The 23,635-nt window shown below is 41.1% G+C and overlaps 1 protein-coding gene across 1 annotated transcript in view; it reads left to right on the top strand.

The window, feature by feature from the left end:
* Positions 1-9: 9 nt before the first annotated feature.
* ME3 (malic enzyme 3) overlaps positions 10-23,635 on the top strand; it is a 112,722-nt gene continuing 89,096 nt past the window's right edge. Inside the window, exon 1 of the mRNA XM_026034925.1 lies at positions 10-60. The gene's annotated coding sequence lies outside the window, so the exon portion shown is untranslated. The remainder of the gene's footprint in view (positions 61-23,635) is intronic.

Below are 23,635 nucleotides of genomic sequence, written 5' to 3'. Positions count from 1 at the left end.
GGCGGCGCGGCGCCCAAGAAGCGCGGCTACGACATCACGAGGAACCCGCACCTCAACAAGGTGGGTGCCCGCGGCGCGGCCCGGGGACACGCGCGGCCCGAGGCAGGGTCCGCGTCCGGCGGTGTGGAAAGGGGAGATAACGGCGCTGGGGAGCGTGGAGCGCCCTCGGAACCCACGCGGGACGCCGCCGTGGTGTCTCCGTGGGGAAGCGGGTGCGTGGGGCTGCCKTGTGCCCCAGCTGCCGCTTTGCTCCCCCGAGGCCTGCGTTGGGTGGCCGTGGAGAGTCCTCCTCGGCGCTGCTGCCTGGGGAAATGTCAACGTTTAAACAAAAAAAGGGAGAAGGAGGATTCCAACGGAGTCTGCGAAGGGGTGTCAAATGAGGGGTGCGAAGGGGTGTCAAATGAGGGGTGCGAAGGGGTGTCAAATGGGGCCTCGTCATTTAGCCCCTCAGTGGCGTGGCGCCGTGTTTCTGTGCCTGTCTGTGGGTTGGATGAAAAAATGAAATTTAGGTGCAGATTTTAAGGTAAGATTAAGCCTGTCTAGCCCATGTGTTGGGCTAAAGAATGTTGAGTTTCAACTTGTCATGTGTATGTTAGAAAAAATAGTATTTTAGGGCTGGTGAAAAGATGCGATTATTAAACAGGGCGTAAGTAAAACTGCTTATCATCTACTCRTTACGTAGTTATCCAGAGTATCAGACTGTTGTGTTGGCCCCTGGTTGGGACTGCTGAGGTGACAGCTCTTGCCCTGTGGAGGACCCAACATCCCAGGTTTCCACCTCCTGGCATCCTTCAGCTTCCATAGTTCATTCCAGCCCCTGAGAATGAAGGAATATGATGGTACAGGGTGTTACTGAATATGCAGGAATTTCGTAGGTCATCTGCTTTAAATCATCATACCTTGAGTGTCCAAGGGACCAAGGAAATGAGAGATTGCCAGGTGTCTCCTAATGCTGATGCACTGCTGTTGATTGCCTGGTTTGGAGGGGTTGTTCTTCAGCATCCTGCATCCTCTCTTGAGTGTTCAGGAATAGGCTATAAAAAAGATAGCTGATATGTCTAATAACCTTAAATTTGTCAACTATAACAGAAACATGAACCCTTTGCCCTTTGTTCAGTGTAATGCAATAATAACTCATTACAAGCCAAATCTATCACACTTTTTATGTTTTTTAATATTAAATGTACAATATGTTCTAGTGTGCTATGTTTAAATGGCCATTAAAACCCTCCAGCCTGGGTGTTTGCTGTTTATGTTACAACCCTCTGTCAGTGCAGGCCTTGCAGTCATCTTTGCAGTCCTCTTCAGAACATCCAAACAAGGAAAGAAATGGCTGGTTACTGTGGTAAGAGATAAAGACACCCATCTTTGCAGCTAGATAATTAGTCAGTAGTGAACTGTTCTGGCTTTCTAAGCTTGAAGACTTCTCTTTGCCTGTTGCTCCTAATAGATCCTTATAGTGTCTAAGGAACAGAGCATGCTGAGCCGCAGTGGGGTGCATCAGACTGTTCCTGTCAGTCAAGGTGTGATTTAAGGTATGTTTTCTGGCACTTCAGTGCCTTGCAGCAGTCGGGTAAGCCAGAATTGGGGAGCTTGGTACGTTGCAATCTCATTGCATAGCAATTACTGTTTGGTCCTTTTCAGAGGACTTCTCTCCAGCAGAATCATAGACAGAGGACTTCTCTCCAGCAGAATCATAGAGGTTTATGGTCTGAGATTATTGATCCCAGTCTTTGCTTGCTTGGAAGCTGCTTGGTGGAAGCCTCTCCAATTTGGAAATTGCTGCTGACAGCTTCTCTGCATATCTAAGTATCAGTAAAAGTGGGCTGTCTTCAGAGAGGCTCGTATGATTTCCAGATCTACCTGAGAACAAAAGGTAGTAGTGAAACTAGTGGTGGGCACAAGAAATTTGTAGTGGGTTCATTCCCTTGGTCATCGTTTGCTGCGTGAGGTTGCCAGGGTATTTAAGGGAATAGGATTGAATTCCTAAACGCTGATCACAAGGGCCAGCTCTATCCTGAGCATAGRTTGTGAATGAGTCTTCTACAGTTCTTAAATTATTTGACCTATCCATGCATTGTGTATAACAACTTGCTTGACTGTGACATTTTGGGGGAGATTTTGAAGAAAAGACTGTCTTACAGTGAAACCACTTTGTAGTGATTTGAGGACAAGCTGAATTCCAAGAGGATTTATTAGAGGTCTCTGATATGCGAGTGTCCAGCGGCACTGCTGGACTTACTGAGAGTGGAGCCTGTCCTTCTGTGGCATCTCAGCCTTGGAAAAGCTATTTCAACCCTCCGATGATGCAAAGGAAGGTGAGGTAAATGTTGCCTGTGCCTAGCTGGTATGGTCACCTTTCTGCTACCTTTTTTTCCATTCTTAAGATCCATGCAATTCCCTTGATCTCAGATGCATTGTGTTCTGTTAAATCCATGTGCTCTCTCCATGTTTTAACAGAAACTCAGAGCTGAGGTTTAACCTCGTCGACCAGATGATTCCAAGTTTGACCACACACCTATGGAAATTCAGAAATATCCTTTCCAAAATCAGCTATAATTTCGTTCTTGACATCGAGCTGCCTCCAATTCCACCYTGTACAATTGGAAGCTTGGGGGCACTTCATCCCTTTTCCTGGAAGGCCTCATTTTGAGGCAAAGCTTGTCTGTTTGGAGACCTGCCATCACAAACAGATGTAGATCTGGAGGTCACCATTTGTTTTTAGAGTGGCAGGATATTGCCAGTATTGGAAAGGCTTATGGGTATAAGAGATAATATGCTGATATATCTGTAAGCTATGGTACAGAGTGAAGAATTGTGCATCTTCTTAGGAAAAAAAAAAAAAAAAAAAAAGCAAAATTGCCTGTCTGGATCTGTAAGGTACTTTTCCCACTGCAGTTGAAAAAAAGAGTCTTAGAGTTTTGTACCTAGCTGTACACAGCAACTGTGCTGAAGCAGGCCTAAAATTAGCTGGCTTACTAAAATTATTGTAATTGAGAAAAATTGGCAATGAACTCAGAAACAGAGCACCTGAAGCAGCAGCTGGTGAGATCAAATCGAAGTAGGATTCAGCTTTCACATTATTAAATCTCTTATCTAACCCCTGTGGTTGTACAACAAGGGTTTCCTGTTGGCCAGCACCTGCTTCCATGCACATTTAGCTCCCGGGATGGGCACRGGGGGTTATGAGGAGCTGTGGGCCCTGTGGCTACCTCACCATCTGATCAGGTTTGCTGTGTGTGATGGGCAGAGTGTGGAGGCTGTGCTCTTGGTTTCAGGAGTCTCCAGCTATTTGAACAGGTTTTAGAGGAAGTGGACAAGGTCATTAAGGAAAAAAAAGGAAAAAAAAAAAAAAGTTTTATCCACTAAGGGTAACTAAATACATCGAACCACACCTGGCACAGAAAAAGGACCCAAGTGGAGGTAATTAGGGCATGGGAACGTATTATGGTCAAATATCAGACATTTGCCCCAGCTTTGGGGCACATTATGCTCTAATTCTCTGTTCTAGGGTGGATATATGAGCGGGCTGGAGCACTGTTTGGTGTAATGAGTGTTTGAGTATGCCCAGGGCAGAGCGGCTGTTTTCACATTTATTATCTTGCTCTTTAGTTTCCGCAGCCAAGTTCTTCTAGCTCAGTCACCATTGACTTCAGTGGGAAGAAACCCCAACAGGAGAAGTTTGCCCTTGTGWTTTGTCAGCTCTGCTGCTCTGGAAATGATTGCTCAGTCACTATTCATTTTGGCCATCATCTTGGGGTATTGGATTTTGTTTTATTTGTTTGTTCATGTCAAGTGTAGTTAGCGAGAAACAACCCTATACAGAGAAACAACCCTTTGGCAATCATGTTTCATAAGATTTTGATACAAAGAAGAAYGTTAGAGCAGGTTAAATTATAAAATACCTTTAAAATGGCCTTTAGGTTATGGAAATTCATGAATTTGGCAGCTGCCTATGTTGCTTTCTTTTTATCRTGTGCTTTCTTTAAAGGAGGCCTTAATACCTCCAACCAGGCTTGTTTGGGTGTACAAGTAGAAGGACTTAATGTCATAGTGCAGGCCAATTTTTTTGGCGCTTAAATAGCATTGTGTTTAAATAACACAAGCTGTTTGATAAATATTATGAACCTCGGTGCAATTAAAATGGCTCTAGGGCYGAATGTTACAGCTTGTTCCCATTTATTGAATCCAGGGAAATAAATGGCAAACAACTGTCTGATTACACTGGGAATGCCTGGGACCCAGGATGTTGGTGGGAAGACGGAGCATGTTATAYATACACGTGGGGCGTGTTCCATATACGTGTCTCATAGATACTTTTCTTTGCACTGACCTCAGCAGGGTTCAAACATTACCCCCACATAAGTAACATGCCCTGTAATGTCATTGACTTTAGGACTTGTTTACTGCAGAGCACAGAGATGAATCACTGGTGTTTGCTAGGGCTCACCAGAACCACTGATGATTTAGGTGGAGCTGCTGAAGGATGGGGCTAATTCACAGTACAAAGTGGAGGACAAAATTCTGTGGCTCAGTTTTAAATTCAGATGGATTTGCTGTTCACAGTGTTCCCTGCTAGAGATGGGACCTGGTACCTCTGTGGCTTTTCATGGCACTGTTTAAGTACTCAGTTTTTGCTTTTTGTGTGCTGTGGGTCTGGCACTTGTGGAGCACAACTGGATAAATTAAATTTGACTTGGTTTTGGATAAAAGGGAATGTAAGCTGCATTTCCTCGCAGTTTCTGTGGCAGTTTCTGTTCCAGATGATGAGTGATACTGTAGCTCCTGTGGTGGACAAGAATTGGAGCTGAAAAAGGAAAAGTGGGTCTTGAAGGAAACAAACCCAGCATTTTCTTGGGCAGGAGAGATGGAGAAGCTGCTCAGTCATTCTCCTGACATGCTTTAAAGTCTGATGCTGTAAGAAACTGGGTGCTGGARATGCTGAGGATTGGACATGTGGTCGCTGCTTGTAGAGAGATGTCACCCAGCTGATAGCACCTTTTGACCTATATTCCTACAGACCCCCACACTAACACCAAGTCCTTATTAGTTTTGCTTCAGTAGGAGGGTTTTTATTGTTGTTGTTTTGGTATTAAAGTTTTAAAGTCTTCTATAAAAAACCTGCCGCTTTACAGCTGCCTAGTCTGACTATYTCTCTGATATCTCTAATCACCATACACTGATTTTCTGTTCTGCTTTTTTCATCTACTGACAGCCAAATGAAATGTACCTTTTTTCTTAATCAGCATAGTTTGCGTATGTCGGGGAACAGCACCTAGTTATTATAAATTGTATTAATATTCTAGAAATTTATAGAGCAATAGCGGAATTCAACACAATAAAAGGGACTTTTTGAGTAGTGATCTTGCCTTCCKCACTTCCTATTTGTCCCCTCACACCTTCCCTTCCTGCAGAAAATTCGCAGTTCTCGTGGAATCTGCAAAACAGATATCCCTTAATAAGAAAGCACAGCAGCAAATTATTGATCTTTCTTTTCACTGCAGCTCTAACATGTTTTGCTGTTGGGTGTGCGTTGGGTGCCTGATTGTGCTAAGGTGGGTATAGGGGCGTGATACACTCRGGGAGAAGGAATTGGGCTCCTTGGATTCATTTGCCTTGGGGATGGGTGCTGTAACGATGCTGGCATCCCTGCATCCTGGAATATGCCAATCCAGGCAAAAGCTGGGAGTAAAACAGGCTGAAAAACTGCAGGTTTTGTCATGTCTTTTGTTTTCCCTCYGACTGCTACTTATCCTCCTGTCTTCTTTTCACGATGCATTATCAGTCYCGTTATCAAACCTTGAATGTGCTATTGTATTTTTGGCCCAAATAAAATATTTGGGGACAGACTTAGCTTTAGAGCCGCTATGAATAGSTCAGGCAGGCTTTGAGGCTCGGAGGAGAATAAACACTGCCCTGTAATATTCCCCCTCTCTCAATAGAGGACTTAGTTAGCACAACAGCAGACTGGGCTACTTTCAGCTTATGATGTGCTCCACTAGAGAAGATGACCGCGATTTTCATTTTTTCATGTTGTCTTTGGGGCCTGGGGTGACACTTTCTGCCTCTCTCTGTCTCCCCAAACAACACGACATTTTGATAGATGCCTCATGCATTGTCAGCCTAATACAATATCTTCCTTTTAAAATTGTTTAAATGGCAAAGCTTTTTATAGTTCTGCAGCTGCCAAACACAAAACTCAGACATAAACTAAGCAGACTATGGTTCTGACAAAGAAAATAAGCTAGCACAAAAGTCTTGTGCATATCAAAATTTTCTGCCTCACTTCACTTTGTGGCTTTTTGTTTTAGTTACATATTTTTTCTTTCAACATGTGCTGTTGGAACCAAAACAGATTTTCAATAAATTTCTGTACTGTGTATAAAAGATCAGCTTCACATCTCAGCAGTTTCTTTTCTGTGCCTAGCTTATGAATTGACAAGGTTGTTTTGTAATGTGTCCATATGGATTAACTCCACTCAGCCTCATAAAACATATACTGGAGACCTTACTGTGTTTCTCAACACAGGGAGGAATTAGTTATTTCCAATGCAGCAGTGTTATGTTCTTCTGGACAAGACGTCTTGGCCTTCAGCTCTTTGCCTTGGCTAAAGGATTTATCACTTCCCCTTGTGCTTAAGTTCATTATGGAAACTATTAAGGTCCATTTAATCTTAAGTTYGGGGTTTGATGTTGAAGCCACAGGTAATTTTAGTTAAGATGGGTCACAAATGAGCAAATGTATCATACGGGCTAAATCCTGTCATTTTTGGAAGTATCAGACTTATGAGAGCTCATGTTGTCAGGGCAGTTCAAGCAAGGCAGGGGCTGGTGGGAGAGAGAACTTGTTTTATTAGGTCAACTGATTTAGCTGGGAGAAAAAAAAAAAAACAAAACTAGAGGAATTTTTATGTTCACAGCCCTTCTTGTAGCAACTCCAAGTGTTTTTCTTATCCTCAGACTTAGCTGAGGGTAAGATCAGGTCCAACGAAAGAAGAAGCGAAACAAACTTTCCCTGTTAGCTCTTGCCTACCTCTCAGTTAAGCAGAAGTCTTCATGCAGTCATTTGTGTTATAATTGATTACTGGTACAAAACTACTGCTGTAAACTAAGTCTCCTGGTCATGGTTGTTGAAMGGATAGCACCCTTCTCCCTCCTCATATTATGTAAACATTTCTAAACCTAGCCATAAAGTGAGCCAAAAACAACAACAKAAATATCTTGATGTGCTAAGCCTGAACACTGTGCAATAAATAAATAAATAAAATGTAAAAATGAAACATATCTCCCATTAACTTAGCTTTTTTTAAAAAAAAACAAACCCTATAAAAATAAACATCTGAGAGCAATCCATGTTTTGCTCATGCAGCGTACACAGAAYTGGACTTCCAGCAGGAGTTGTGAAAAGGTTGTAGAAAGACATAGTTGTGCTAGAATATTGAGGGAGAAGAAATATGGGATGAGGCGAAGACAATGCCAGAAGATCTAAAAGTGCCTGACGTTGTAAGGATGTTTGAAGGAATAGTTGAAGATTCTGCTCTCTCCCCTCAGGGACTCGCAGATGCCTTGGCTTGGCAGGCGAAAGCGATGGAAAGCAGCTATAAATCCCGCCACGTGCTCCAGGTTGGTGCCTGCGGAAAGTTTTCCAGGCATAAGTTGGTGCCAATCCAAGTGCAGCGAGGCCTGTGCTCTGCAGCATTTCCTGCTTTGTACTCACCAATGAATTTGCTCACGCTGGCATCTTAAAAGCCTGTCGAGTAAATAGTGCTCAGACACAAACTTGCTTGCTCCAAGGTTACAGAAGACTTTTTTTCCCSCTTAGCCTAGGATTTTCATCCAGTGGGCCTTGTTTCTCCTTGCCTACGTGCAGCAGGTTCCCCTTGGATTTGCCTGTGTTGTGATCCATGTGGAGCAGCAGGGTTTGTAGGAGGGCCATGTGTGCCCTGCCTTTCACTTTGTGTGCTGGGACCTGCAGCTTTTACTGCCTGATGCCTGGGAGAAAAACAACAGCCCCCTTGCTACAGCACAGAGGTCTCCCTGAGCATTATTTTTTGCCTCCTAAAAGGCAGCTCAGGCTCTAGCMCCTGGGAGGCTTTTCCACTGATTTCAATAGACTTCAAGTCAGGCCTTGTCTGAATTTAGGAACAACTGCCTGAACCGTTCAGGATTATTTGGTCACTAAAGGCTAAGGTTAAAGATGAAATTTCAGTGTCCTGCTCTGTCCATTAAAATGGAAAATTTGCACTCATTAGTCTTTTATTCAAAGTCTCAAAGCTGTGTGGTAATMATCAGTTTTTATTGATACTGACTCACATGAAGGCCCCAACCATTTCCATAGTTTGAATGCCCCCAAAATAAGAAATACTGTGTGATGTTATATCTTAACCCCATCTGCCCAAGCTCTTTCATCTTCTTATGAACTTTGGGGTAACCAACTTGACCTGATGGCTTTTTCAGTGCTGAAAGCAGCTCTTGGCACRTGAAGAGACAGACTTGACAAGAGCCACTGAGGGAAAACTAGGGCACTGTGGTGCCACAGAGACCTTGAGACTGTCCTGGAAAGTTCTGCTAGCAGCTTAATAAACCTCACAGAAGTTCCCTTGAATTATGACCTCCAAATGACCATTGGTCAGGGGTAACTAGGACTGTGAAATCAGAACGGATGCAGGACTGATGCTGCTGGAACTGGGCTGCCCTCCCTAAAGGCAAATGGTTGTTATGGGTTTAATATGTTATCCCATAATTTCAAACACAGTTAATTAAATCATTTCTCAGGTAAATAGAAGTCATGCAAAAGTGCTGGAAAGCAGCAGCGCGACTCTGGCTGTTACTTTAAAATGCATTTGTATTAGCCACTTGCTGAAAGTTAATTGCATTTTAAAGATAAGCTTTAATGGGTTTGGCAGGGAAAATGTGACCGTAACCAGATCACGTTGTTTGTACAAGTGCCTTTCAGGTTCCTGTGCAAGGGCAAACGCTCTAGTGACTGGCAGCTGGACAGCTTTGCCTGTAGGAATGCAACTGGTGTTTCGTAGAGCTGCAAAGCAAGTTTCCCACTGAAGCCAAAAGTAAAAGTATATGGAAGCCCAGCAGTTTGACTCCCTGCAAAGCCGAAAGCCCATGTGGCCTTTACTAGGATTTCCTGGAGGTAGAAGGGATATTAAGCTTGTTTGACTTACAGAATCGTAATATTTGCCTTGCAATTTGTAACATATAGCAAGAAGTTTTCGATTAGTGTTTCCTGAGGAACACTGAGCTTGATAAAGTGGGTGCTTTTAGCTGGAATGTTGCCCAGTGCAGGAGCAGGGAAGCGGGGTGGTGAGCATTGGGGCWGCTCTGCTGGAAGCAGCAACAGCTGAAACCTTCTCTCATGTCTTTCTCAGTGTCTGTGTTTGACATCACCCTAATTCAACCCATGAGCTGTAGTGCTGGATCAGACGAGCTCGTGGGAGGCACGTCTCAGTCTCGCCGATTAAACGAGTCACTTGGTCAGTTCACTGCTGGTTTTAATTTTCCTTAATGTTACAGAACTGTTCTCAAAGTCTGCGCAGATTGTAGTGAACCCTGGTTTGGGACCCACACGACGTCTTGGTAAAGTCCTGGGAGCCTCTCCGCTGAGTTGGCTTCATGGGAATTGTGGGAAGTACTTTCTGCCTCTTAAAGAAAGAGTGGATTTGGGGCCAGCACATCCTTTTCATGTTCGAGCACAAGAGAGGAGGCTGGTCTGAGGGATGTTCTCTGCTCCTGATGAGAGCTTCCAAACAGTGGCAATCATGGACACATGTGCCCCTGGTGGTGGGATTGTCCATACAAACAGAGCGCTGGTGTTGGAGATATTCCCCCTCTCTGCCTTCACAAGGGTGACTGACTCACCCTTCTCTTCACAACTGCGGGGAGATCCCAGGGAGACCAGTTCATACACAGTCATCTACAGCGTAAATGTCTAGGTTAGCTCACATGAGCGGGGGTGGGAGGGGGGTGTTGGGCAGCGCAGCTAGACCAGATTCCTTTGCTCCACCCAATGTCTTATTCTGGAATTTATTCAGTKTATCTCAGGGACTGAAGAACCTTCCCAGCCCTGCATGTTGTGTAAAGACAGGCAGAGACTTCAAGAGCTGCTGTTGTCCTGCAGAGCGTGAGTGCACGGAGCGYCTGGCAGCCTGTGACCCTAGTTCASGTGCGGAGCATTCCCAGCTGCTCCCTATCTCCTCAAGTCTGGTCCAGCAGAGTGTGAATGTTTAATCTAAACTGGTTTTAGGCCTAAGCTATTGACCATAAGATTAAAAAAAATTCCCCTTCACTGGCATTTTCTAAAATCTGAAATGCCTGTTATAGCTGCTCTTCATGTTTAGTGTAAATATGTCTTGTTTTGTTTTAAATAGTCGAATTATAACTCTTAAAACTGGTTTTAAAAGTCCTTGCTTACATGTACATATTGGAAATATTTATTGTGCTTGCGTCCTGCATGTATTCTAATATATGTTAAAGGGTCTGAATTTTTCAGCATTCTGGCAGATTGGGAATTCAATATCAATTTCAGGTAAATGAAATTCCATTGTGGTTTGGTGTCCAATGCTGGCTGTTGACTACTCCTGTTGAAATGAGGAGATTCCATGATATCCCATTTTTTTTTAAAGCGGAAAGAGAGAGTTGTATTTGGTAGTTTACCTGACAAATATTAGGTGAAAGGAAAACAATATTAGAAGTTTTCAAGATATTTACTGCTTCACAAATTAAAACTAATACCATGATTATTTAGACTGTACCACTTTTTTTGCAGTTTGATTTTTTGCAGTTTGATCTGGAGACTGTAGATGCAAGACTGTGGCAAAATACAGGAACTGCTGAGTTTTGAAATGAAAGGTAGGAGAAAAAATGAAAGCAAYGCAAGTGGGAGAAATACTTGTGGTGTGTGGTTATTAATTCCTAATTCTTGGAGTCATTCAGCACATAATATAACTCTCAAGTCATGTATCATGAGCCCCGTTTCTYCCTAATATGATTCATTCCGGCATCATACGTTAAACTGCTGAAGTCCTAGTAGACCAGCTGCATTAAATACACAACTTTTTAGCTCAGTTGTGTTTCTTAGAGAGCTATGAAGGGCTCTCACTTAAGTGGGGAGTCAGTTTAGGCTGCCCAAGGCAATGAAGGAAATTTTAGCAGACCAGATACACAAATACGTGTTTCAGAATTAATTCCTTAATCAGGTTGTGTTCCTGCCTGCTCAGCTCTCATAGCACAGCATCTTTTATCCCAACCAGTTATGGTCTTGACTGCAGCCTGCTAGAAAGACACGTGATACACTAGCTACTGTTTTCCACACCTGCCATCAAATATTCATCATTCAATAAAGTGAAGAGCAAATTGTGAAGTTGTGCCCAAAAGTTACATGAGAAGGAAGCAAGCGCTGAAAAACAGMAGTTTTATGAAGATTTTTTTATTCTGATTACAGCAGATTGTTTTTGTGTGTGTGTGTTGTATTTATTCCCATTAATATATGTAGGTAATCACTTAAAACTTTTATATAAATATTATAAGAATGAAACTTTTTATTCTGTCTTGGAGCCAGGTTTCCTGACACACTGTGTATAGATTACAAGTGCCACTATGTACAGACTGCAAATTCTGTAAAGGTCAAGTAATTACCTGGTCTACATTATTAAGGTCCTAATTCGACGAGAGAAGCAAAGGCAGGTGAAAGTTCATGGGACAGAGATCAGGGTGTGATGTGTGGTCTCTTCATTGCTGCTATGAAATATCTGATTAGGCAGATGCTACAGCCACTGGATTTTTAAAAATCAAGAGATATTTCTCTCTAGAGAAATTTCTATTTTCTAGAGAAGTTTCTCTCTAGAGAAAATCTAGAGAGAAACTCTAGGTATTTCTCTCATCTTATTTAGTGACACCTTCCAGCAAACATCTAGGACTAGATACAGAGCAGGTTTAATTTGAGGGAAACAAATGACTAATTACAGCACTTTGTAGTGAAGCATCCAAGACTATGGCCTTATTGGCTTCATATCATTTAAAGAAGTGCTTTCCTGGATTAGGCCATAGGTATCTGATTTACTATCCCATGGCTGTAAGACTACATATTTGAGCATTTTCCAGCCAAAGCCTTGCTGAGAARTGGTTTTATGGGAATACAGCTGAGTTGTAAACAGATTTTGATGTACCTCTGCTTTCAGAGGGAAGAGGTGCAAAAATAATAATAAAAAAAAACAGTAATGTGTATTATTGAGTACCAAACATAAGAAAAACAATTGTAAAACCAAAATAATCTTGCAGAATGAACTTGAGACAACTTCTAGTGTCTGCAGTTGGGATTTAAATAAATAAATGTGAAAATATGTAGTAAATGCCCTGAAAGATGGCACAATTACTTCAGATGTTAAAACTTTTGACTGATAGAAATTTTTCTTGGCTTTGTTGGCAATGTTTCTTGGCAATATTAATTTGACATTTAATAGAGGGGTGCAAACATGTTCTCCTTCTAGAGGAGTGCAGTAAGCTGCAGTTAAATTTCAAACTTTAATGTAGTTTTGATTAGTGCAAAAGTTGATATTCTCATGCATTTGCTACCATGGTTCACAATTCCCTTTCCCATCTCCCTTGCTCACAGGTGTGGAAAGTTATGGGAAGCACACAAAGCATTATTATTTATTTTTGGGGAAAAATCTGCAAAACAGAGTCATGACAAAACTTTGTCTCTTTTCCTACATCAGAAGCCCTTCACGAGCAGAAGGACTGTATATTTCTTGAAAGGAAAGCTGGGCTCAAGAAAACTGTGATTTTTTTCTTGTGTGAAAGGCTTGATCTGTAGGTCCTTCAATCCAAGCGCTTGCAGTGAAGAACATCATGAATTCTTCCTGAAAGCTGGTGGGAAAATTCAGTGGTAGAGCAATTTGTGAATAATGTCAATGTGGGTGACCTGAACAGTGTAAAAATACCTAAAGGCCTGAGTTTTCAGTGGAGACAAAATAAACCCAGAACACTTGCTTCATGCTGAGTCCTAGCAATGCTGTTCCAAGACAAACGTAGTTTAGAAGTTGATGGCTTTGGGAAAAAAAACACTAATTTTTCATTGCTTTAACTTATTTTATCCAAGTGCTGCAGAACTGCTTTCTTTTAATGGGGAAAGAAAACCCTAACACATCAGGACAAATTTTATGCAAGAGTTTTGATTGAGACCAGCAAGACAAATAGGTAGGTGCCTGATACTATAATCTGTCATATAACAGGAAGGCAATTTAAGATATATAACACTGTGACACTCCTCTGCACTTACAATGTTTAATCTGCATTGAGTTTTTTGGTAAGTACAAAATGTTGTTTCCAGCAACATAGGAYTTGAGCAATTTTGATATGATCTGGACAATCATCAAAGTAAATCCTTAAAATAAACTTACCAGAACCTTCTTTCTTCCATCAGCAAGTATATACATGAGCTTGGACTATAATTTTTGACAGAATCCAGCCTCTTTATCCTGAGTCCTAATACAACCCCCTGCTGCTCCCTGAAACTGAAATCTCCTAATTCTCCTGCAGGAAGAGTCTTTGCTGCTGCCATCTGCAAAACATCAACATCTTTTATGTGATGCTAAAATCACTGGGGCCTCTCAGTGTATGATGACCTTGAAAGATTGTTCAAGGATGTCCCCTTATTTCATGTTACGCAGTGAAATTAAGAGRCCGAATGTATCTCTTCATAAACCAATTTATCCAGCAGTGTTTCTGATCARCCATTAATCCAATTCTTGTATTCTGAGGGGAAAATGATGTGTTTGTCTTCTTAACCCATTATTTTGTGCATTTCTGTGTTTTGAAATTAAAAACATCTCCATGAGTCTTTCAAATGCTGATTTTCGAATAGTGTATTCAGGTGTGTTTGCACAAGGCAGCATTTTTTACAGAGCTCTCCTTAATGTTGGATGTAGRTCATCAGTGGAGAAGCTCGGCAAACACATTTATAGTTTCAGCCCTGCAGCTACTTTCTACAGCTAATTTGCATTGATTTTGAGAGAAATGTGAGATTTTCCATGCTATTGTATTATGTATCCTTGTTTTAAATACAAGATGCTTCTCAAAAAAGGATTTTAAGGTAGGACTTTGTTACCATCGGGCATGGCTGATAAGGAAAGGAGAAGGAAACTCTGTCGTCTATTGAAATGAAAACTGTGATATCAAAAGCAGCCCAGTGAAGTGCCTGCACCTCTACTGTGCTGGGCCTGGCTTAAGCACCCCCCAAACGCTGCAGAGTGCAGAGGGTAACCAGGGTGGACATGGAGCAAAACCAGGCCCCAAASCTGGTTTTGTAGCACTTAAATCCTTGCAGGAGTGGATGGTGTTTCAGTTTCTGAAATCCTGTGTAGAACAGGGTCTGCTTCTGCAGTTTTTTTTTGTATTTTTGTGCAGCTTTTAGGAAAAATGCATCCCTCAAAATCATGACGAGCAAAATTGATTCAACAGCTTCTCTTTGAGTTTGCAGGGAATTAATACTGATAGGAGTCTTGTGCTATCCCAAAATTGGGATAGGATCATCCTCTTAAACTTTATCAGTGTACCTCCAGAGAGCAAAGGAAGACTGAATAAATATAGACTTTGATGTGGTTTCACTGTTGAAATAATTGGTTTGTGATAAAATTCTTCTTATACATATCCTAAATCTTTAAGACTATAAACTTGTGGATAAAAACTTTACCAAATGGGTTGTGTCATTTTTGTCATTCCTTAGGATTATTGCATCCCTTTTCCTCCAAGTTTGTTGATCATTCTCACCATTAGAAGTGAGCTAGCTTCAGTTCATGTAAAATAAAGCTTTACTTCATGTACAAAAGACCAAAACTCTCACTTTTTGTTGTCCAATCCTATTTTTTCTTCTTTGTAGAAAATATTTCGGATGTAGGGGCAAGTCTAGGAGCTCTGAGAGCAAATACATAATTACTGAGTGCTCCCTTCTGACATTTATTTAAATGTCTTATCTATATATTGGTCAACACATCAGTCAGTGGTATCTGGTGGATTCATGAGAAGCAGTACAGCTATTTCTTTCAGTCCAACTAGGAAAGAAACTATCAGTGCTCTGGTTTCTATCCTCCTGGTTACAATTAATCTTGAAGCACCAAGTGCTAAATAGTCAGTAAAGTGTGACTGRATCTGTCGTTCCAGAATCTCCATCACATGGGAGATGTGTCTGGAGGGGGCTGGAGTGGTTAGTGACTTTTCATTAAGCAGTTCAAGTTTATAAATATGTCATAACCATTTCACTTACTCATAGCTACATTACTCATGCTCATCTACAAAGATTTGAGGAAGAAAATCTTGATGAATTTTGGGGAAAAAAATCTTGATAATTTTCTCATAGAAACACTTCTTTGTTCTCACTGTTGACTCATCAGGCGTCAAGTTTTGGGTTGCATGATTGTATTAAAAGGTCTGTTTATGACCTTTTAAAAAGGGTAAAGGGGAGATATTGTTGGCAATAACATATAAGCTCTTGGAGAAATGGTGACCATAAGATTTTGAAGACAGGCACGGAATTTAGGTATGCGTGAGATCCAGGTACCTTGGAGTTTGTCCTTTAAAATCAAAATCAGATAGGGTCTATTTCCATTTCCACATAAAGCTAAGATCTGAACTGTTTTGTCATACTAGCAGCCCTCCTTGGAAAATTAATTGACGAATTACCTTGACAGTTGTTTAAAGCCACAGCTGAGGAGCTGGTTTGCTGTGTGAACCAGCTTCACAACGTAATTAAATGTTTGGATTCTTGCTGCAGTCTCTAGCTATAGAGGCTTTGGAGTGCAAGTTCATTCCTACCTCATGATAATGCTTTAGTCAACACACTCAGTTAATGSGGATGCTCTGGTGCTGCCTGGCACTGGATTCCTGCCTGGGTAAAACCTCAAGACACTCCAAAGGAAATGCATCAGACGTGGGCAAGTATCTGGGCTAACRAATTAAATAAATCCAAAACCATCCTTTGTAGCTCAATACAGCTGGCAAGGTCTGCATGCATATTATTAAACTCGAAATAGTGTGTCAGCTTATTGGGCATTGTCTGTGATCCATGGTAACTTCCAAATTGTGCCCAGGAATTGCCAGAAAAATAAAYAGGATTCACTTCTGCAGAGTGTTGATTGTTCCCCTTACTGGGAGAGATCGTGGGCTTCCTGTTAATGTATTATATTGGTAATTACAGCTTTTGATAATCAGCAGTTGTCCTGTATGCATTTAGTTAGATCCCTACTGTTTCCTTTAACAACAATTAGTAAGAAAAGTGCATCTTTACCTGTGTTATTAATAAAAGCACAGTTCAGTTCTCATAAAGTTTTCTATGGATCCCATGAGGCAAGTTAAGGTTTTAGTTCTGCTACTAGATTCCTGCTTGCCTGTAGCTTTTCACTTTGCCTTCTGATTCCATTTTTTACCTGGGAACCTATTTACTCCCTTCACAAGGTTCTCTTGGAGCTTTTTTTTCTGCTCTGTTTTTTTTAAGTCAGATGTGAACCCAAATTCTCATTTATTTTGTTACACACTTTGTAAAYAAGGACTGGAAACCTGGTATGAACTGCTTCAAGATCAAAGTAGCATTTCTTTGTGTAACACAACCTAATATCTAGCTTGTTCTTAACGCACAAAACGTGCCTTACATCGCCTTTCTGTCTTCAGCATTGTGTCTTTGTGCTCTTATGTCTTTTCTGTTGCTTTTTATTGCATAACAATATTGATATTGTTATTATTTTGTTATGGTACCTTACTGTAACAGTGTTCACAAGTTTAGAAAGCTAAAAGTTTAGAAAGCACAGAAAAAGTTCCAGTTTCAAACTACTCAGTGCCCCAACCCTCTGTGCCTGACGCCTTTTCACCATCCTTGGTTTTAGCCTCCCAACATTATTTGTGTTGGGTACCCATTTACAGCCTGAGTTTTTTTGAATACAACAAATAATTAGAGCAGAAACAAATGATTATGAGTTTGCAGAAACAGGGATTTCCCACCCATATATTTTTAAGGGATTCTTTTAAAATCGTGTTGCTTGTGGGCTACCTCAACATCGGTGAATCATGAGAAACTAAAGCCACAAATTACAGCTTGGTTAAATGGCCTAGAGAAAACAAAAATTTCCAGTATTCGAAGAAGGATTCGTCAAAACGCTCCTGCATTCTTTTTCTCTGACTGTATCAGTTGGCCTAGCACAGTTGTCTTTGCTGAACTTGAAATGTGCTTTTTCTTGGAAATAGTATTTGCCACTAGAGAAAGATCAGTTTAAGAAAAAAAAAAGGTAACCATGCCTTGTAGTCCTGTGGCCTTGCAAAGCCTATGCGTAATGACTGAATAAAAACATTTTCAGGAAACACTCATGAGTCTTCTTTTTTTATATATTTTATTTTATTTGTTTCCTGAGAGAAGAACTTCTAGAAGTTGTAGAAGAATGATTAACTTCTGGAAAATTTCCATCAGAATGACTGGAATATACCAGCAGCTGGTAATTCCAATGCTGAGAACTGGCAACACAAATGATTAATCCAGAAATTGCCTTCTGCAGATCGTTGCCAAATGGAAGGTTGCTCATCATCACGGCATCACAGAATGATGCTTTTCGTGGGAGCTAGTCTTTCTTAATGCTTATTTGTATGAAAGCTAAGCAAGTAAGTGCAGATAACTTTACTCAATTATATTAATCCTTTTAATTTTCATACTTTATTACTTTATTTCATTCCTTAATTATATCTTTTAATTCCAAGGCTCATAATTCATTTACTGTAACCAGTTACAGTTCACGGTACATTGCTCTGCTCTTCTGAGTGCGCAGCTCTTTCAGAAGGGATCAAAGATCTAACACCAATTAATGAGGTCCTTTTTTTTCAGCAGAGTCACTCAGAAGGTCATGATTTTTCGTGGTTGTCAGTACTCTTGTTTTTTGACCAGTTGATGGAAGATGCCATCTTACCTGAAGCATCTCTAGGGTATGTATGATTGAAATGTACCTGCAGAAGACATCTACAGAGATATCTGGGTAAAAGAGCTCCCACGTACAGGAGATATATTCTGGTAGACCTCCAGAAAGTCGTGCTTTGTCGGCTCTGCAAATAGAGGATATGTCTCTTTACAGGAAGACAAGATGTTTGTTTTGAGGCAGATATCGCATTCATTAGATGACCAAGCAAAGCTTGCTGCCTTCACGTTCAGCAAGACRTAGTGGAGAAGCATCCTTGCTGTTTGTGTAGCATGGCAATTTTGACTGGATGATGATTGCATCTTGCTAATTTTTCAGTGAATTTTCAGATAGCTTCTTTTGTGCAAAAGCCTTCCATGGCCACGGAGTTTTTCCACTAGTCAAAGTCTGCAAGATGTCTTGATATCTTGACCGATGTCTTGATATCTGGAAGATGCAGCTGCTTTTTACTTTCCATACAATAAAAAATGCTTCTGATTAGCCTTGCATTAACCATGTTCTTCTATCCAACAGTTTGAATTCCCAAACCACTCTTTCACATTTTACATTATAGCCTGGACATCCTGAGCCCTTCATACACGTTTTACTGCATTACTGGTGCTATTTCCATAGTAGTACTGGTACCATGTTTGAGCTTATTTCAGCATTTTTGCCTAGTTGTTGTGGCTGGAACTGCATCATCTCTCATTTACAGAACACACTAGTTACTGCAGGGGGTTTCGGCCAAAATTCATCCTGAATGTCCTTTGGCTCCACCAGCAGCGTTGGCTGGTCAAGCTGACTCTCTTATATCCTCCCTCCACCCACCCTCTGATTTGTTTTCCCCTGTTCCACAACTTGGAAAGGGAAAATCTGAAAGTGAAGAAATCTCAGAAATTCCACTACTTCATTCCCAGTTCTCTGCCATTAGGAAATGCAATTCCCCCTGGATAGTAACTGCTCCAGTGCAAAGTTTATATTGCAGAGAAAGTGCATCATGGTGTTGGTGTTAGAATTGAGCCCATGATGTGCAGCTGCTTGTCACATCCCTGATGCTGTTTCAAGAACTATGGGAACATAATTCTGCCTTTTTAAACATAATTCTGCCTTTTTAAACATAATTCTGCCTTTTTAGAGGATCTTATTACAAGGCACTGGCTTGCAGTGTTGCAGTATAGGGACAGGCTGTGTGCTAAGAGCCTGGCACAGGCCCCGGGTCTGCAATGAGCTGGCCTGGGAGAGTCTGTGCAAAAGATGTCTGTGGAGAACCCCACAGCAAAACAGTGTGTATTCATAGATAGACTTCTATATATGCAGTGTATATTTAGATATTTATTATATACACTCACATATGTATATTTATATAAGAGAGCACACCATTCAAATGGACTTGGGCTGTCTTTGTATTCTGTCAAACATATGGCTCTTCATATTCTACTTTATCTCATCCCTAGCTTGATAATTTTACTCTTTGGACATGTCCTTATGGCTTGAATTAGACCACACCTACTATTGTACTCTTACACATGTTTATATATCAGAAGCTGTACCAGGGCTATACCAGAAAAATGGGAATAGCAATGGCACCTCCAAACAGAGCTTCCTGCCTCCAGAAGTCTGTGGCTCGGGGACCCCTTACCTTAGAGGTGATGTCACTGTGTTTAGTAACCACTGAAAGGGATTTTTTTCCCTACCCCTTCATTAAATGCTTTAAACTCCATATTAACGAAGTAGAGTACAAGGCAAGGAGTTCTTAAAGAAGACTGAAAGTGGTATAAAGGAAAATCTCTATTTATTTTGAACCTTCAGGTTGATTATATTGTTTGATGGCTCCTGTTTTAGCAAAGACTGCGAATAACCACAACTTTCTCTGTTGCTCCAGGAGAAACAAGCTGAGAAGAGACTGTTGGAGACTTTAGCACCTGTAAGTGTTGGATGGGCCSTTGGCACTCTTGTGACAGTGAAATGAAGGCTCTGCAGTAGGACCAAGTGTGCTAATCTAATTTAGATTTGCAGATATAGGAACGCATTATTAGGGCTAACTAGATAGAATGGAAGGTCTAACTAGATAGGATGGAGATCATTCAGTAYCAAGATTTCTGTTTTATTGAGGAACAGTGATCATATGATCACAAACATCCTAAAACTCAAGATGTTCCTGCATCTCAAAAACACATCTTTCCAGTGAGTCTTGGGGAGAACAGAATTAAATTCAGATGTGAATTCTCTTTGAAGCAGATTAGTTTTGAGTTACATTGAGGTTAAAAAAAAAAGGGGGGGGGAGGGGAGGATAATCACCCAAAATGTCTACACCTGTAATGAATTAATTTTTAGAAGCAATTGATTCTCAGATAGTTGCTTGATTTCTCAGAAGAAAGTAGTGTAAAAGTTAGGAATAGGGAGAATTAAAAGTARATAGTGAAAAGCCTTAATGGGGAGGAGCAGAGCTAGAAAGCAAAATTGAAAAGTGCAGTTACATAAAGTCAATTTTTATATTTCATGGTAAAGCAGGAATTCAAAAGCAATGCCTAAAACTCAGCTAAACAGGGAAAATTACATTACAGAACATGAAGCCATAATTTCCAAGGAATTGCGTAAGCACATATGCTACAGCTTCAAAACATATTTAATAAAAAAAGAAAGATATCAATATCTGATTGTAAAAATAGTTGTCTTTTTAAGAGAATAAGCAATACCATGGTAGCAAAGCCGTAAAATTCAAGGGTCTTTGCAGCCTCRACACCCGTTGCAGTTCTGCAGAGAACATGAAAGAAAATAAACCTGAAAATGAGAACTGAGGAAAAATTTCAGACAACTGGAGGAATATGGGGAAGAGACATCCTGTTGCTTCATTCAAAACCATGGGGAGGTTTCTGCCACTCAGATGCTGGAGTTCAAGTACAGAGCTGATCTGAGGGGACCCTGGGCGACTTTCCTGGTCCTGCCAGTGCCAGTGTGTCCATGAGGACGTGACACTGTGACCAGCGGTGCTCATGGGCTGCCAGAGCCCTGGCTCTGCAGCTCCGAGTCTAAAACACGCTTCCATCAGGAATTCTGTCCTGCAGCCTCTGGTACTTTCCTCAGTCTCAGCTAGGGACCACCAAGTTGGCTTTTATCTTGGTTTCTCTCTCAGATTCTTGTTATTGTTGGTGCTGGAGTTGTCACAACTCACCACACTTGTACCTTGGGAATTTGTCCTGCGATTCTTTTGAAGGAACTGACAAATATATATATAATATATTTTATTTTTCACAAAGTGGGATGGGAGAGGAGGGAATAAAGATTAAAAAAGAAATCCACCCTCCCTCAAGGGCCTTACAGGAAGAGATAAACTCACTGAACACAGCCAGCTGTGTWTTGCTTAGTTCTGTTTTGTGTGTGTGAGAGATCTGAGGCAAAATGAGGCAAAAGGGGAAGATGCAAAAATACCCTAATTCTGTAGGATGAGCCTGTCTGAATGATGAGATAACAGGTTGTGTTTCAATCACGTAACTCTCTCTGCTCGGTCAAACTTGCCTGTCTTTCGCTAGCTCTTGAGGAGGCAGGATTATGAGCAAGCTGACATAATTAGACCTGCTTTGAGTAGGGATTTGGACTAAATGAGCTCCAGAGGTCCCTTCCAAAAYGTAAATTAGTCTATTATTTTATAACATACTCATTTAACGGAGGGAAAATCTACTTCAGTAAACCACAGGATGTGGAGGTTTTACCTCCACTGCTGCCCTGGGCACCTAGGCTGGCCTTGTTCTTGAATCCATGAGCTCAAGGGTCTAAAGACTGTTTTAAATCTGGCTATTAAAAACAATTTGGTTTGTTTCTTTTTATTTAGTTCAGCATTAGTTGATACTTTGTTGATGCTTAAAGGATATAAAATTTAGGATTTGAATGTTCTATAATATTTATTTTTCAAGTGGGACCAAAATTAAACTACAACTTTTGGCAGAAAGCATATTTTTTTATCTGTGCCAAGCAGAACTGTTGTTTTTTTTTCTTTCCCTGTTTGTAATCACAGGGCTCTTGAAATTATCAAAACTCTGAAACTGTAGAGCCATGAGAAGAAAGGACATCACTCTTTTTACCTAGGTCTTCACAGATAACTTAACCCRTTCTTGGACTACAAGCAGTACATTAGCGGCTTGTCCACACACACACAGAGGCTTCTAATTCATTTAAAATTTGCAGCCAGTGCTTGATCTGTTTTCCACTAGAAATATTTGGGCCAACTAACTGCTCAAGATCAGAGTCTGTATTCCTGGTACAGCAATATAGGCATGTAAAAAATAAATTCTGAGAATAGCATCTTTTGATGGTGCTTTGTTTATGCGAAAGCCAGACAAGTGGATAGTGGCTGCCATTCCACTTCCTACAGGCACTGAATTCAACTGCTTACAACTTTTTTCTTACAACTCTTTATACTTTTGTTCCATATTGCATCCATTTTTTTTGCAACAGTTTTTTCAGACTCATTATCTGTTTTTAAACGATTCATATGTAGGTGATTTCCTTGTTTATCTAAAAGGTCATTAGGAAGACCTGTCAGCATATTTAGAGATGGGAGAAAGCAGAACAACTGAACTTCCAATACGTGGATATTACCTGCCCCTGAAAAGGCTTAATGACATGAGTTTGTGGTGCCTGAGCTCACTCAGACCTCCTACTCCATCAGTAGTTTAGAGATCAGATTTGGTAGTTTGAGTTGTGATGAAATCTGTATAATCTGGATTCACAGATTCACAGAATATTTAAGGTTGGAAGGGACCTCTASAGATCATCTAGTCCAACCTTCCTGCTCAAGCAGGCACACCTASAGCATGTGGCACAGGGTGGCATCCAGGCGGGTTTTGAAGACCTCCAGAGTRGGAGACTCCACAACCTCCCTGGGCAGCCTGTTCCACTGCTCTGTYACCCTAACAGKAAAGAAGTTSCTCCTCACCTGGAGACGGAACTTCTTGTGTTTCAGCTTGTGGCCATTACCCCTCGTCCTATCGCTGGCCACCAGTGAGAACAGCCTKTYCCCTTYCTCYCTGCATTCTCCCTTCCTGAACTTATACATATTAATCATATCCCCTCTGAGCCTTCTCTTCTCCAGAGAAAACAGGCYCAGCTCACTCAGCCTCTCTTCATACGAGAGATGTTCCATTCCCTTRATCATCCTGGTTGCCCTTCTCTGGACCCTCTCCAGAAGCTCCACGTCCTTCCTATACTGGRGTGCCCAGAACTGAACACAGTACTCCAGGTGCGGCCTCACCAGAGCTGAGTAGAGGGGCAAATGGATGGGAATTTCCCGTCTAAAGAAAGAAGAAGAAAAAGGCAGAAAATAATTATGTTATTGTAATTGGCTTTTCTACCAGGATAGTGACTCTGATTGCATAAAATGAGATCAAAGTGGCAGAAAATGCAATTGTACATGGAGAACCCAGTTACCACCAGTTGGTTCTTTCACATCTTGTGCAGTATTKGCCTACAGATGAAACTTGACTACATTATCAGTGGTTGTTTCATTCAGTGGCTGACTGGTGTGCTGCACTAGAGAAAATGCAATGCTTGACTAACTAATGCACCAGACGTGACTGAAAACTTAGCAATTTTAAGTTCCACCCGCTCACTACAATTATTTTAGATTCAGCAGACCTGTAGGTATAGCCAAGGCCAAACATTCATCACAGTTCTGTAAAAATGATGAACTTTGATAAAAG

The sequence above is a fragment of the Nothoprocta perdicaria genome, unplaced genomic scaffold (assembly GCF_003342845.1).
Source record: "Nothoprocta perdicaria isolate Ctin4 unplaced genomic scaffold, notPer1 scaffold_152, whole genome shotgun sequence".
NCBI lineage: Eukaryota > Metazoa > Chordata > Aves > Tinamiformes > Tinamidae > Nothoprocta > Nothoprocta perdicaria.
The sequence above is the reverse complement of the archived record's forward strand: the minus strand, read 5'-3'. Positions and strand labels throughout refer to the sequence as shown.